Here is a 16,113-nt window from a genome sequence, read left to right on the forward strand (position 1 = left end):
GAACAGAATGGAGGTGCCTTAAAAAGGTAAACATTGAGCTACCATATGATCCAGCAGGCCCACTCCTCCACCTATAATCTAAGAAGAGAGAATTGGAAAGACACAGGCAGGCAAATCTGCATTGCACAGTATTACAATAGCCAAGATATGGAAGTAAACAGAAGTCTACCAAAAGATGGGAGGACAAAGAAGAACTCCTCCATGTACAACTGGAATATTCGCTAGTGAAAAAAATGAAACAATGCCATTTGCAGCACCGTAGATGAGTCTAGACGTAATCACGCCACCTGTAGTAAGTGAGAAAGCAAAAGCCACATATCCTATCATATCACTTTTAGGAGTTACTTAAAAATTGATACCAATGAAGATATTTCCACAGAGAAAGGCAATCACAGATTCATTAAAAAACTTATGGTTCACCAAATAGAAAAGTATGAGGATTGGATACATTACCATATTGGGGTTAACAGAGATATACAAACCATGTGAAATATATAACCAGGAAAGACGTACGGAAGACCAGGAGAAGACTACTCAACGTTGTGTCATAACCTACATGGGAAAAGGATGCGAGGAAGAATAGATACCTGTATATGTGTGAAAGAGCCACATCTTGCACACCTAGAACAAACAAACCATTGTAATCAAATTTGCTGGGATAAAAAATTAAAAGTAAATTACAAATATGGACAAGAAGTAATGAGACATAAACTTAAAGGGCTTTTTCCTGGCATTTTCCATTCTAATATACAACCTAGAACACCACTTCCATTAAGGCTCTGTTTCCCTAGTAACCAAATTTGGTAAAGGAGAAATGCTGCCACCTTGTGGCCGTTTCCTGCAAGAGCAGCTTTAAAGTCACAGCTAATGGTCACTTAACATTCACAAGGACTCAGGGCTGTAAAGGAAACTTCCCCTAAAAATTTGTGCTGAAGTAGAGAATGGACAAAAAAATTCAAAACAGGCAAATGTTTCAAGAAGAGATAATGAAGAGTTAAGTTTTACTTACACTCTTTTTAAAAAAAGGAAAATGGATAAAAGCTCAACCTCAGGGAGTGTTAGATGCATGGTAACTAATCTACAAAAAGTTTCAACTTACACCAGTCGACTGACCATCAGCAAAATGTCTACAAACAATAAATGCTGAAGGGGTTTTAGAGAACTGTGTACCCTCTACCTGCTGGTGAGACATAAAGGGGTAACAGCCAATAGTGAGAACAGAAAGCAGCTGTGTTTAAAAGTAAAAATGGAGGTACCATTCAATCCAGCAGGGGCACCATTGGACCTCTCACCTGAGAAGACAACAATCGAGAAGACACAGGCCGCAAAAGCTGCAGTGCAGCCTTATTCACAATATCCAAGACAGTGAAGCAATCAAAATGTCCAACAACAGGTAAATGGATAAAGAAGAAGTGGTCCATATACACAATGGAATATTAGCCATGGAAGACAATGAACCATTGCTCTTTGAGGCACCACAAATGAGTCTGGAGATAATCACGAAAGATGAGGTAAGTTGGAAAGCAAAAGACCTGTATTCTATGATATCACTTCTAGGCGTTATCTAATAACTGACACAAATGAACATATTTCCGCAGAGAAAGACACTCACAGAATTAGAAAACAAACTATGCTCATCTAAAACGAAAGGTGGGGGGAATAGATAAGTTAAGATTAGTGTTACTATATGTATACAAACTCATATTATATACATATCTCAAAAAGACCGACCATATAGCAAGGAAGGTCTGCGGAACCCTCTGTAACATTTTACATGGGAAGAGGATCTGTACTTGAATAGATATATATAATGTACAAATGAACCAGATTGTGTTCACCTAGGACAAACAATATTCTAAGCTTTACCCCAATTAAAAAAAAATTAAAACCAAGAAGAAATAATGAGACATAAACTTATGGGGCTTTCTCCATGCACATTCCAATGTAATTTACAACCTAGGAACACGACTTCCAGAAAGGCTCTGCTGCCCTATTACCCAGATTTGGGAATGGAGAAATGCTGCCTGCTTCAGGCCACTTCCCACAACAGGAGATTTAAAACCCTTGCTAAAGGTCACTAAATATTCACCAAACTTGCAGTTTGGTAAATGACACCTGCTCTCTAAAAAAAGTCTGAGGTGAAGATCGACCAAAAAATTCAAAAGAGGGCAGCCTTCCAAGAAGACAATATCAAGAGTTATATTGTACTCCCAATTGTTTCCTTTTTTTAACAGAAAAGAAAACCGCGGAGAAAAATGATGAGTTTTACGAATTTTCAAAGACATGCAAACCCAAATTACAAAACCCTATCAGCTCACAGGAGCCAGTAGGGCCATTAGCATAAATGCTGCAAACAATAAATGCTGAAGCGATTGAGGAGAAATGTGTACCCTCGATTCTAAGGCGGACGTGCTAAGTGCCAGGAATGAAAACACAAAGAAGGTGCTTGGAAAGGGAAAAACGGTGCTACCAGTCAGTCAATCACACCCACTGCTGGGCCTATCACCTGAGAAAATGAGAATCAAAAAGTCACAGGCTGGCAATCCTGCACTCCAACAATATTTACCATAGCCAACACTTGGAAGCAATGAAAATGTCCATCAACCGAGGAATGCACAAAGAAGAAGTGGTCCACGTACACAGTGGAAAATTACTCCAATAAAAAATAAAAATTAAATTTAAATATCCAACAAAAGTAAGGAGACATCAGCTTGTGTGGGTTTCTCCGGGCACACTCCACTCTATAACCGAGAAACACCACAGGCCGCAAGGGCTTTTCCCTAGTTAACAGGGTGGGGAACATAGAAAGGCTGCCGCCCTCTGGCAGTTACCTGCAAAAGCAGTTTTAAAGCCTGTGCTAATGGTCATTTCATAGGAACAAGTACTGCAGAACTGTAAATGAAACCTGCCCTCAACATGTCTTCAGGGAGGTAATGGCCAAAACACTTCAAAATGTGACAGATACTTTAAGAGAACACTTTGAAGAACTAAGGGGTAATCACAGCTTGAAAAATAAAAAGGACATGCCTTCAAGCTCAATTTCAACGGATTATGAGGCACATGCGAATTCAACCACAAAGAGGTATCAGCTCACACTTGTCAGAATAACCATCAGCAAGAAAACTACAAACAATAAATGCTGAAGGTGTTGTGGAGAAATGCCTACCCTCAACTTCAAGTGGGACGTAAGTTGGAAAGGACCACCAATGAGAACAGAATGGAGGTGCCTTAAAAAGGTAAACATTGAGCTACCATATGATCCAGCAGGCCCACTCCTCCACCTATAATCTAAGAAGAGAGAATTGGAAAGACACAGGCAGGCAAATCTGCATTGCACAGTATTACAATAGCCAAGATATGGAAGTAAACAGAAGTCTACCAACAGATGGGAGGACAAAGAAGAACTCCTCCATGTACAACTGGAATATTCGCTAGTGAAAAAAATGAAACAATGCCATTTGCAGCACCGTAGATGAGTCTAGACGTAATCACGCCACCTGTAGTAAGTGAGAAAGCAAAAGCCACATATCCTATCATATCACTTTTAGGAGTTACTTAAAAATTGATACCAATGAAGATATTTCCACAGAGAAAGGCAATCACAGATTCATTAAAAAACTTATGGTTCACCAAATAGAAAGGGATGAGGATTGGATACATTACCATATTGGGGTTAACAGAGATATACAAACCATGTGAAATATATAACCAGGAAAGACGTACGGAAGACCAGGAGAAGACTACTCAACATTGTGTCATAACCTACATGGGAAAAGGATGCGAGGAAGAATAGATACCTGTATATGTGTGAAAGAGCCACATCTTGCACACCTAGAACAAACAAACCATTGTAATCAAATTTGCTGGGATAAAAAATTAAAAGTAAATTACAAATATGGACAAGAAGTAATGAGACATAAACTTAAAGGGCTTTTTCCTGGCATTTTCCATTCTAATATACAACCTAGAACACCACTGCCATTAAGGCTCTGTTTCCCTAGTAACCAAATTTGGTAAAGGAGAAATGCTGCCACCTTGTGGCCGTTTCCTGCAAGAGCAGCTTTAAAGTCACAGCTAATGGTCACTTAACATTCACAAGGACTCAGGGCTGTAAAGGAAACTTCCCCTAAAAATTTGTGCTGAAGTAGAGAATGGACAAAAAAATTCAAAACAGGCAAATGTTTCAAGAAGAGATTATGAAGAGTTAAGTTTTACTTACACTCTTTTTAAAAAAAGGAAAATGGATAAAAGCTCAACCTCAGGGAGTGTTAGACGCATGGTAACTAATCTACAAAAAGTTTCAACTTACACCAGTCGACTGACCATCATCAAAATTTCTACAACCAATAAATGCTGAAGGGGTTTTAGAGAACTGTGTACCCTCTACCTGCTGGTGAGACATAAAGGGGTAACAGCCAATAGTGAGAACAGAAAGCAGCTGTGTTTAAAAGTAAAAATGGAGGTACCATTCAATCCAGCAGGGGCACCATTGGACCTCTCACCTGAGAAGACAAGAATCGAGAAGACACAGGCCGCAAAAGCTTCAGTGCAGCCTTATTCACAATATCCAAGACAGTGAAGCAATCAAAATGTCCAACGACAGGTAAATGGATAAAGAAGAAGTGGTCCATATACACAATGGAATATTAGCCATGGAAGACAATGAACCATTTCTCTTTGAGGCACCACAAATGAGTCTGGAGATAATCACGAAAGATGAGGTAAGTTGGAAAGCAAAAGACCTGTATTCTATGATATCACTTATAGGCGTTATCTAATAACTGACACAAATGAACATATTTCCGCAGAGAAAGACACTCACAGAATTAGAAAACAAACTATGCTCATCTAAAACGAAAGGTGGGGGGAATAGATAAGTTAAGATTAGTGTTACTATATGTATACAAACTCATATTATATACATATCTCAAAAAGACCGACCATATAGCAAGGGAGGTCTGCGGAACCCTCTGTTAACATTTTACATGGGAAGAGGATCTGTACTTGAATAGATATATATAATGTACAAATGAACCAGATTGTGTTCACCTAGGACAAACAATATTCTAAGCTTTACCCCAATTAAAAAAAAATTAAAACCAAGAAGAAATAATGAGACATAAACTTATGGGGCTTTCTCCATGCACATTCCAATGTAATTTACAACCTAGGAACACGACTTCCAGAAAGGCTCTGCTGCCCTATTACCCAGATTTGGGAATGGAGAAATGCTGCCTGCTTCAGGCCACTTCCCACAACAGGAGATTTAAAACCCTTGCTAAAGGTCACTAAATATTCACCAAACTTGCAGTTTGGTAAATGACACCTGCTCTCTAAAAAAAGTCTGAGGTGAAGATCGAACAAAAAATTCAAAAGAGGGCAGCCTTCCAAGAAGACAATATCAAGAGTTATATTGTACTCCCAATTGTTTCCTTTTTTTAACAGAAAAGAAAACCGCGGAGAAAAATGATGAGTTTTACGAATTTTCAAAGACATGCAAACCCAAATTACAAAACCCTATCAGCTCACAGGAGCCAGTAGGGCCATTAGCATAAATGCTGCAAACAATAAATGCTGAAGCGATTGAGGAGAAATGTGTACCCTCGATTCTAAGGGTGACGTGCTAAGTGCCAGGAATGAAAACACAAAGAAGGTGCTTGGAAAGGGAAAAACGGTGCTACCAGTCAGTCAATCACACCCACTGCTGGGCCTATCACCTGAGAAAATGAGAATCAAAAAGTCACAGGCTGGCAATCCTGCACTCCAACAATATTTACCATAGCCAACACTTGGAAGCAATGAAAATGTCCATCAACCGAGGAATGCACAAAGAAGAAGTGGTCCACGTACACAGTGGAAAATTACTCCAATAAAAAATAAAAATTAAATTTAAATATCCAACAAAAGTAAGGAGACATCACCTTGTGTGGGTTTCTCCGGGCACACTCCACTCTATAACCGAGAAACACCACAGGCCGCAAGGGCTTTTCCCTAGTTAACAGGGTGGGGAACATAGAAAGGCTGCCGCCCTCTGGCAGTTACCTGCAAAAGCAGTTTTAAAGCCTGTGCTAATGGTCATTTCATAGGAACAAGTACTGCAGAACTGTAAATGAAACCTGCCCTCAACATGTCTTCAGGGAGGTAATGGCCAAAACACTGCAAAATGTGACAGATACTTTAAGAGAACACTTTGAAGAACTAAGGGGTAATCACAGCTTGAAAAATAAAAAGGCCATGCCTTCAAGCTCAATTTCAACGGATTATGAGGCACATGCGAATTCAACCACAAAGAGGTATCAGCTCACACTTGTCAGAATAACCATCAGCAAGAAAACTACAAACAATAAATGCTGAAGGTGTTGTGGAGAAATGCATACCCTCAACTTCAAGTGGGACGTAAGTTGGAAAGGACCACCAATGAGAACAGAATGGAGGTGCCTTAAAAAGGTAAACATTGAGCTACCATATGATCCAGCAGGCCCACTCCTCCACCTATAATCTAAGAAGAGAGAATTGGAAAGACACAGGCAGGCAAATCTGCATTGCACAGTATTACAATAGCCAAGATATGGAAGTAAACAAAAGTCTACCAACAGATGGGAGGACAAAGAAGAACTCCTCCATGTACAACTGGAATATTCGCTAGTGAAAAAAATGAAACAATGCCATTTGCAGCACCGTAGATGAGTCTAGACGTAATCACGCCACCTGTAGTAAGTGAGAAAGCAAAAGCCACATATCCTATCATATCACTTTTAAGAGTTACTTAAAAATTGATACCAATGAAGATATTTCCACAGAGAAAGGCAATCACAGATTCATTAAAAAACTTATGGTTCACCAAATAGAAAGAGATGAGGATTGGATACATTACCATATTGGGGTTAACAGAGATATACAAACCATGTGAAATATATAACCAGGAAAGACGTACGGAAGACCAGGAGAAGACTACTCAACATTGTGTCATAACCTACATGGGAAAAGGATGCGAGGAAGAATAGATACCTGTATATGTGTGAAAGAACCACATCTTGCACACCTAGAACAAACAAACCATTGTAATCAAATTTGCTGGGATAAAAAATTAAAAGTAAATTACAAATATGGACAAGAAGTAATGAGACATAAACTTAAAGGGCTTTTTCCTGGCATTTTCCATTCTAATATACAACCTAGAACACCACTTCCATTAAGGCTCTGTTTCCCTAGTAACCAATTTTGGTAAAGGAGAAATGCTGCCACCTTGTGGCCGTTTCCTGCAAGAGCAGCTTTAAAGTCACAGCTAATGGTCACTTAACATTCACAAGGACTCAGGGCTGTAAAGGAAACTTCCCCTAAAAATTTGTGCTGAAGTAGAGAATGGACAAAAAAATTCAAAACAGGCAAATGTTTCAAGAAGAGATAATGAAGAGTTAAGTTTTACTTACACTCTTTTTAAAAAAAGGAAAATGGATAAAAGCTCAACCTCAGGGAGTGTTAGACGCATGGTAACTAATCTACAAAAAGTTTCAACTTACACCAGTCGACTGACCATCAGCAAAATGTCTACAAACAATAAATGCTGAAGGGGTTTTAGAGAACTGTGTACCCTCTACCTGCTGGTGAGACATAAAGGGGTAACAGCCAATAGTGAGAACAGAAAGCAGCTGTGTTTAAAAGTAAAATTGGAGGTACCATTCAATCCAGCAGGGGCACCATTGGACCTCTCACCTGAGAAGACAAGAATCGAGAAGACACAGGCCGCAAAAGCTTCAGTGCAGCCTTATTCACAATATCCAAGACAGTGAAGCAATCAAAATGTCCAACGACAGGTAAATGGATAAAGAAGAAGTGGTCCATATACACAATGGAATATTAGCCATGGAAGACAATGAACCATTTCTCTTTGAGGCACCACAAATGAGTCTGGAGATAATCACGAAAGATGAGGTAAGTTGGAAAGCAAAAGACCTGTATTCTATGATATCACTTATAGGCGTTATCTAATAACTGACACAAATGAACATATTTCCGCAGAGAAAGACACTCACAGAATTAGAAAACAAACTATGCTCATCTAAAACGAAAGGTGGGGGGAATAGATAAGTTAAGATTAGTGTTACTATATGTATACAAACTCATATTATATACATATCTCAAAAAGACCGACCATATAGCAAGGGAGGTCTGCGGAACCCTCTGTTAACATTTTACATGGGAAGAGGATCTGTACTTGAATAGATATATATAATGTACAAATGAACCAGATTGTGTTCACCTAGGACAAACAATATTCTAAGCTTTACCCCAATTAAAAAAAAATTAAAACCAAGAAGAAATAATGAGACATAAACTTATGGGGCTTTCTCCATGCACATTCCAATGTAATTTACAACCTAGGAACACGACTTCCAGAAAGGCTCTGCTGCCCTATTACCCAGATTTGGGAATGGAGAAATGCTGCCTGCTTCAGGCCACTTCCCACAACAGGAGATTTAAAACCCTTGCTAAAGGTCACTAAATATTCACCAAACTTGCAGTTTGGTAAATGACACCTGCTCTCTAAAAAAAGTCTGAGGTGAAGATCGAACAAAAAATTCAAAAGAGGGCAGCCTTCCAAGAAGACAATATCAAGAGTTATATTGTACTCCCAATTGTTTCCTTTTTTTAACAGAAAAGAAAACCGCGGAGAAAAATGATGAGTTTTACGAATTTTCAAAGACATGCAAACCCAAATTACAAAACCCTATCAGCTCACAGGAGCCAGTAGGGCCATTAGCATAAATGCTGCAAACAATAAATGCTGAAGCGATTGAGGAGAAATGTGTACCCTCGATTCTAAGGCGGACGTGCTAAGTGCCAGGAATGAAAACACAAAGAAGGTGCTTGGAAAGGGAAAAACGGTGCTACCAGTCAGTCAATCACACCCACTGCTGGGCCTATCACCTGAGAAAATGAGAATCAAAAAGTCACAGGCTGGCAATCCTGCACTCCAACAATATTTACCATAGCCAACACTTGGAAGCAATGAAAATGTCCATCAACCGAGGAATGCACAAAGAAGAAGTGGTCCACGTACACAGTGGAAAATTACTCCAATAAAAAATAAAAATTAAATTTAAATATCCAACAAAAGTAAGGAGACATCAGCTTGTGTGGGTTTCTCCGGGCACACTCCACTCTATAACCGAGAAACACCACAGGCCGCAAGGGCTTTTCCCTAGTTAACAGGGTGGGGAACATAGAAAGGCTGCCGCCCTCTGGCAGTTACCTGCAAAAGCAGTTTTAAAGCCTGTGCTAATGGTCATTTCATAGGAACAAGTACTGCAGAACTGTAAATGAAACCTGCCCTCAACATGTCTTCAGGGAGGTAATGGCCAAAACACTTCAAAATGTGACAGATACTTTAAGAGAACACTTTGAAGAACTAAGGGGTAATCACAGCTTGAAAAATAAAAAGGACATGCCTTCAAGCTCAATTTCAACGGATTATGAGGCACATGCGAATTCAACCACAAAGAGGTATCAGCTCACACTTGTCAGAATAACCATCAGCAAGAAAACTACAAACAATAAATGCTGAAGGTGTTGTGGAGAAATGCCTACCCTCAACTTCAAGTGGGACGTAAGTTGGAAAGGACCACCAATGAGAACAGAATGGAGGTGCCTTAAAAAGGTAAACATTGAGCTACCATATGATCCAGCAGGCCCACTCCTCCACCTATAATCTAAGAAGAGAGAATTGGAAAGACACAGGCAGGCAAATCTGCATTGCACAGTATTACAATAGCCAAGATATGGAAGTAAACAGAAGTCTACCAACAGATGGGAGGACAAAGAAGAACTCCTCCATGTACAACTGGAATATTCGCTAGTGAAAAAAATGAAACAATGCCATTTGCAGCACCGTAGATGAGTCTAGACGTAATCACGCCACCTGTAGTAAGTGAGAAAGCAAAAGCCACATATCCTATCATATCACTTTTAGGAGTTACTTAAAAATTGATACCAATGAAGATATTTCCACAGAGAAAGGCAATCACAGATTCATTAAAAAACTTATGGTTCACCAAATAGAAAGGGATGAGGATTGGATACATTACCATATTGGGGTTAACAGAGATATACAAACCATGTGAAATATATAACCAGGAAAGACGTACGGAAGACCAGGAGAAGACTACTCAACATTGTGTCATAACCTACATGGGAAAAGGATGCGAGGAAGAATAGATACCTGTATATGTGTGAAAGAACCACATCTTGCACACCTAGAACAAACAAACCATTGTAATCAAATTTGCTGGGATAAAAAATTAAAAGTAAATTACAAATATGGACAAGAAGTAATGAGACATAAACTTAAAGGGCTTTTTCCTGGCATTTTCCATTCTAATATACAACCTAGAACACCACTTCCATTAAGGCTCTGTTTCCCTAGTAACCAAATTTGGTAAAGGAGAAATGCTGCCACCTTGTGGCCGTTTCCTGCAAGAGCAGCTTTAAAGTCACAGCTAATGGTCACTTAACATTCACAAGGACTCAGGGCTGTAAAGGAAACTTGCCCTAAAAATGTGTGCTGAAGTAGAGAATGGACAAAAAAATTCAAAACAGGCAAATGTTTCAAGAAGAGATTATGAAGAGTTAAGTTTTACTTACACTCTTTTTAAAAAAAGGAAAATGGATAAAAGCTCAACCTCAGGGAGTGTTAGACGCATGGTAACTAATCTACAAAAAGTTTCAACTTACACCAGTCGACTGACCATCAGCAAAATGTCTACAAACAATAAATGCTGAAGGGGTTTTAGAGAACTGTGTACCCTCTACCTACTGGTGAGACATAAAGGGGTAACAGCCAATAGTGAGAACAGAAAGCAGCTGTGTTTAAAAGTAAAAATGGAGGTACCATTCAATCCAGCAGGGGCACCATTGGACCTCTCACCTGAGAAGACAAGAATCGAGAAGACACAGGCCGCAAAAGCTGCAGTGCAGCCTTATTCACAATATCCAAGACAGTGAAGCAATCAAAATGTCCAACAACAGGTAAATGGATAAAGAAGAAGTGGTCCATATACACAATGGAATATTAGCCATGGAAGACAATGAACCATTGCTCTTTGAGGCACCACAAATGAGTCTGGAGATAATCACGAAAGATGAGGTAAGTTGGAAAGCAAAAGACCTGTATTCTATGATATCACTTATAGGCGTTATCTAATAACTGACACAAATGAACATATTTCCACAGAGAAAGACACTCACAGAATTAGAAAACAAACTATGCTCATCTAAAACGAAAGGTGGGGGGAATAGATAAGTTAAGATTAGTGTTACTATATGTATACAAACTCATATTATATACATATCTCAAAAAGACCGACCATATAGCAAGGGAGGTCTGCGGAACCCTCTGTTAACATTTTACATGGGAAGAGGATCTGTACTTGAATAGATATATATAATGTACAAATGAACCAGATTGTGTTCACCTAGGACAAACAATATTCTAAGCTTTACCCCAATTAAAGAAAAATTAAAACCAAGAAGAAATAATGAGACATAAACTTATGGGGCTTTCTCCATGCACATTCCAATGTAATTTACAACCTAGGAACACGACTTCCAGAAAGGCTCTGCTGCCCTATTACCCAGATTTGGGAATGGAGAAATGCTGCCTGCTTCAGGCCACTTCCCACAACAGGAGATTTAAAACCCTTGCTAAAGGTCACTAAATATTCACCAAACTTGCAGTTTGGTAAATGACACCTGCTCTCTAAAAAAAGTCTGAGGTGAAGATCGAACAAAAAATTCAAAAGAGGGCAGCCTTCCAAGAAGACAATATCAAGAGTTATATTGTACTCCCAATTGTTTCCTTTTTTTAACAGAAAAGAAAACCGCGGAGAAAAATGATGAGTTTTACGAATTTTCAAAGACATGCAAACCCAAATTACAAAACCCTATCAGCTCACAGGAGCCAGTAGGGCCATTAGCATAAATGCTGCAAACAATAAATGCTGAAGCGATTGAGGAGAAATGTGTACCCTCGATTCTAAGGCGGACGTGCTAAGTGCCAGGAATGAAAACACAAAGAAGGTGCTTGGAAAGGGAAAAACGGTGCTACCAGTCAGTCAATCACACCCACTGCTGGGCCTATCACCTGAGAAAATGAGAATCAAAAAGTCACAGGCTGGCAATCCTGCACTCCAACAATATTTACCATAGCCAACACTTGGAAGCAATGAAAATGTCCATCAACCGAGGAATGCACAAAGAAGAAGTGGTCCACGTACACAGTGGAAAATTACTCCAATAAAAAATAAAAATTAAATTTAAATATCCAACAAAAGTAAGGAGACATCAGCTTGTGTGGGTTTCTCCGGGCACACTCCACTCTATAACCGAGAAACACCACAGGCCGCAAGGGCTTTTCCCTAGTTAACAGGGTGGGGAACATAGAAAGGCTGCCGCCCTCTGGCAGTTACCTGCAAAAGCAGTTTTAAAGCCTGTGCTAATGGTCATTTCATAGGAACAAGTACTGCAGAACTGTAAATGAAACCTGCCCTCAACATGTCTTCAGGGAGGTAATGGCCAAAACACTTCAAAATGTGACAGATACTTTAAGAGAACACTTTGAAGAACTAAGGGGTAATCACAGCTTGAAAAATAAAAAGGACATGCCTTCAAGCTCAATTTCAACGGATTATGAGGCACATGCGAATTCAACCACAAAGAGGTATCAGCTCACACTTGTCAGAATAACCATCAGCAAGAAAACTACAAACAATAAATGCTGAAGGTGTTGTGGAGAAATGCCTACCCTCAACTTCAAGTGGGACGTAAGTTGGAAAGGACCACCAATGAGAACAGAATGGAGGTGCCTTAAAAAGGTAAACATTGAGCTACCATATGATCCAGCAGGCCCACTCCTCCACCTATAATCTAAGAAGAGAGAATTGGAAAGACACAGGCAGGCAAATCTGCATTGCACAGTATTACAATAGCCAAGATATGGAAGTAAACAGAAGTCTACCAACAGATGGGAGGACAAAGAAGAACTCCTCCATGTACAACTGGAATATTCGCTAGTGAAAAAAATGAAACAATGCCATTTGCAGCACCGTAGATGAGTCTAGACGTAATCACGCCACCTGTAGTAAGTGAGAAAGCAAAAGCCACATATCCTATCATATCACTTTTAGGAGTTACTTAAAAATTGATACCAATGAAGATATTTCCACAGAGAAAGGCAATCACAGATTCATTAAAAAACTTATGGTTCACCAAATAGAAAGGGATGAGGATTGGATACATTACCATATTGGGGTTAACAGAGATATACAAACCATGTGAAATATATAACCAGGAAAGACGTACGGAAGACCAGGAGAAGACTACTCAACATTGTGTCATAACCTACATGGGAAAAGGATGCGAGGAAGAATAGATACCTGTATATGTGTGAAAGAACCACATCTTGCACACCTAGAACAAACAAACCATTGTAATCAAATTTGCTGGGATAAAAAATTAAAAGTAAATTACAAATATGGACAAGAAGTAATGAGACATAAACTTAAAGGGCTTTTTCCTGGCATTTTCCATTCTAATATACAACCTAGAACACCACTTCCATTAAGGCTCTGTTTCCCTAGTAACCAAATTTGGTAAAGGAGAAATGCTGCCACCTTGTGGCCGTTTCCTGCAAGAGCAGCTTTAAAGTCACAGCTAATGGTCACTTAACATTCACAAGGACTCAGGGCTGTAAAGGAAACTTGCCCTAAAAATGTGTGCTGAAGTAGAGAATGGACAAAAAAATTCAAAACAGGCAAATGTTTCAAGAAGAGATTATGAAGAGTTAAGTTTTACTTACACTCTTTTTAAAAAAAGGAAAATGGATAAAAGCTCAACCTCAGGGAGTGTTAGACGCATGGTAACTAATCTACAAAAAGTTTCAACTTACACCAGTCGACTGACCATCAGCAAAATGTCTACAAACAATAAATGCTGAAGGGGTTTTAGAGAACTGTGTACCCTCTACCTACTGGTGAGACATAAAGGGGTAACAGCCAATAGTGAGAACAGAAAGCAGCTGTGTTTAAAAGTAAAAATGGAGGTACCATTCAATCCAGCAGGGGCACCATTGGACCTCTCACCTGAGAAGACAAGAATCGAGAAGACACAGGCCGCAAAAGCTGCAGTGCAGCCTTATTCACAATATCCAAGACAGTGAAGCAATCAAAATGTCCAACAACAGGTAAATGGATAAAGAAGAAGTGGTCCATATACACAATGGAATATTAGCCATGGAAGACAATGAACCATTGCTCTTTGAGGCACCACAAATGAGTCTGGAGATAATCACGAAAGATGAGGTAAGTTGGAAAGCAAAAGACCTGTATTCTATGATATCACTTATAGGCGTTATCTAATAACTGACACAAATGAACATATTTCCACAGAGAAAGACACTCACAGAATTAGAAAACAAACTATGCTCATCTAAAACGAAAGGTGGGGGGAATAGATAAGTTAAGATTAGTGTTACTATATGTATACAAACTCATATTATATACATATCTCAAAAAGACCGACCATATAGCAAGGGAGGTCTGCGGAACCCTCTGTTAACATTTTACATGGGAAGAGGATCTGTACTTGAATAGATATATATAATGTACAAATGAACCAGATTGTGTTCACCTAGGACAAACAATATTCTAAGCTTTACCCCAATTAAAGAAAAATTAAAACCAAGAAGAAATAATGAGACATAAACTTATGGGGCTTTCTCCATGCACATTCCAATGTAATTTACAACCTAGGAACACGACTTCCAGAAAGGCTCTGCTGCCCTATTACCCAGATTTGGGAATGGAGAAATGCTGCCTGCTTCAGGCCACTTCCCACAACAGGAGATTTAAAACCCTTGCTAAAGGTCACTAAATATTCACCAAACTTGCAGTTTGGTAAATGACACCTGCTCTCTAAAAAAAGTCTGAGGTGAAGATCGAACAAAAAATTCAAAAGAGGGCAGCCTTCCAAGAAGACAATATCAAGAGTTATATTGTACTCCCAATTGTTTCCTTTTTTTAACAGAAAAGAAAACCGCGGAGAAAAATGATGAGTTTTACGAATTTTCAAAGACATGCAAACCCAAATTACAAAACCCTATCAGCTCACAGGAGCCAGTAGGGCCATTAGCATAAATGCTGCAAACAATAAATGCTGAAGCGATTGAGGAGAAATGTGTACCCTCGATTCTAAGGCGGACGTGCTAAGTGCCAGGAATGAAAACACAAAGAAGGTGCTTGGAAAGGGAAAAACGGTGCTACCAGTCAGTCAATCACACCCACTGCTGGGCCTATCACCTGAGAAAATGAGAATCAAAAAGTCACAGGCTGGCAATCCTGCACTCCAACAATATTTACCATAGCCAACACTTGGAAGCAATGAAAATGTCCATCAACCGAGGAATGCACAAAGAAGAAGTGGTCCACGTACACAGTGGAAAATTACTCCAATAAAAAATAAAAATTAAATTTAAATATCCAACAAAAGTAAGGAGACATCAGCTTGTGTGGGTTTCTCCGGGCACACTCCACTCTATAACCGAGAAACACCACAGGCCGCAAGGGCTTTTCCCTAGTTAACAGGGTGGGGAACATAGAAAGGCTGCCGCCCTCTGGCAGTTACCTGCAAAAGCAGTTTTAAAGCCTGTGCTAATGGTCATTTCATAGGAACAAGTACTGCAGAACTGTAAATGAAACCTGCCCTCAACATGTCTTCAGGGAGGTAATGGCCAAAACACTTCAAAATGTGACAGATACTTTAAGAGAACACTTTGAAGAACTAAGGGGTAATCACAGCTTGAAAAATAAAAAGGACATGCCTTCAAGCTCAATTTCAACGGATTATGAGGCACATGCGAATTCAACCACAAAGAGGTATCAGCTCACACTTGTCAGAATAACCATCAGCAAGAAAACTACAAACAATAAATGCTGAAGGTGTTGTGGAGAAATGCCTACCCTCAACTTCAAGTGGGACGTAAGTTGGAAAGGACCACCAATGAGAACAGAATGGAGGTGCCTTAAAAAGGTAAACATTGAGCTACCATATGATCCAGCAGGC

This window comes from Balaenoptera physalus (assembly GCF_965194825.1).
Source record: "Balaenoptera physalus genome assembly, chromosome: 9".
NCBI lineage: Eukaryota > Metazoa > Chordata > Mammalia > Artiodactyla > Balaenopteridae > Balaenoptera > Balaenoptera physalus.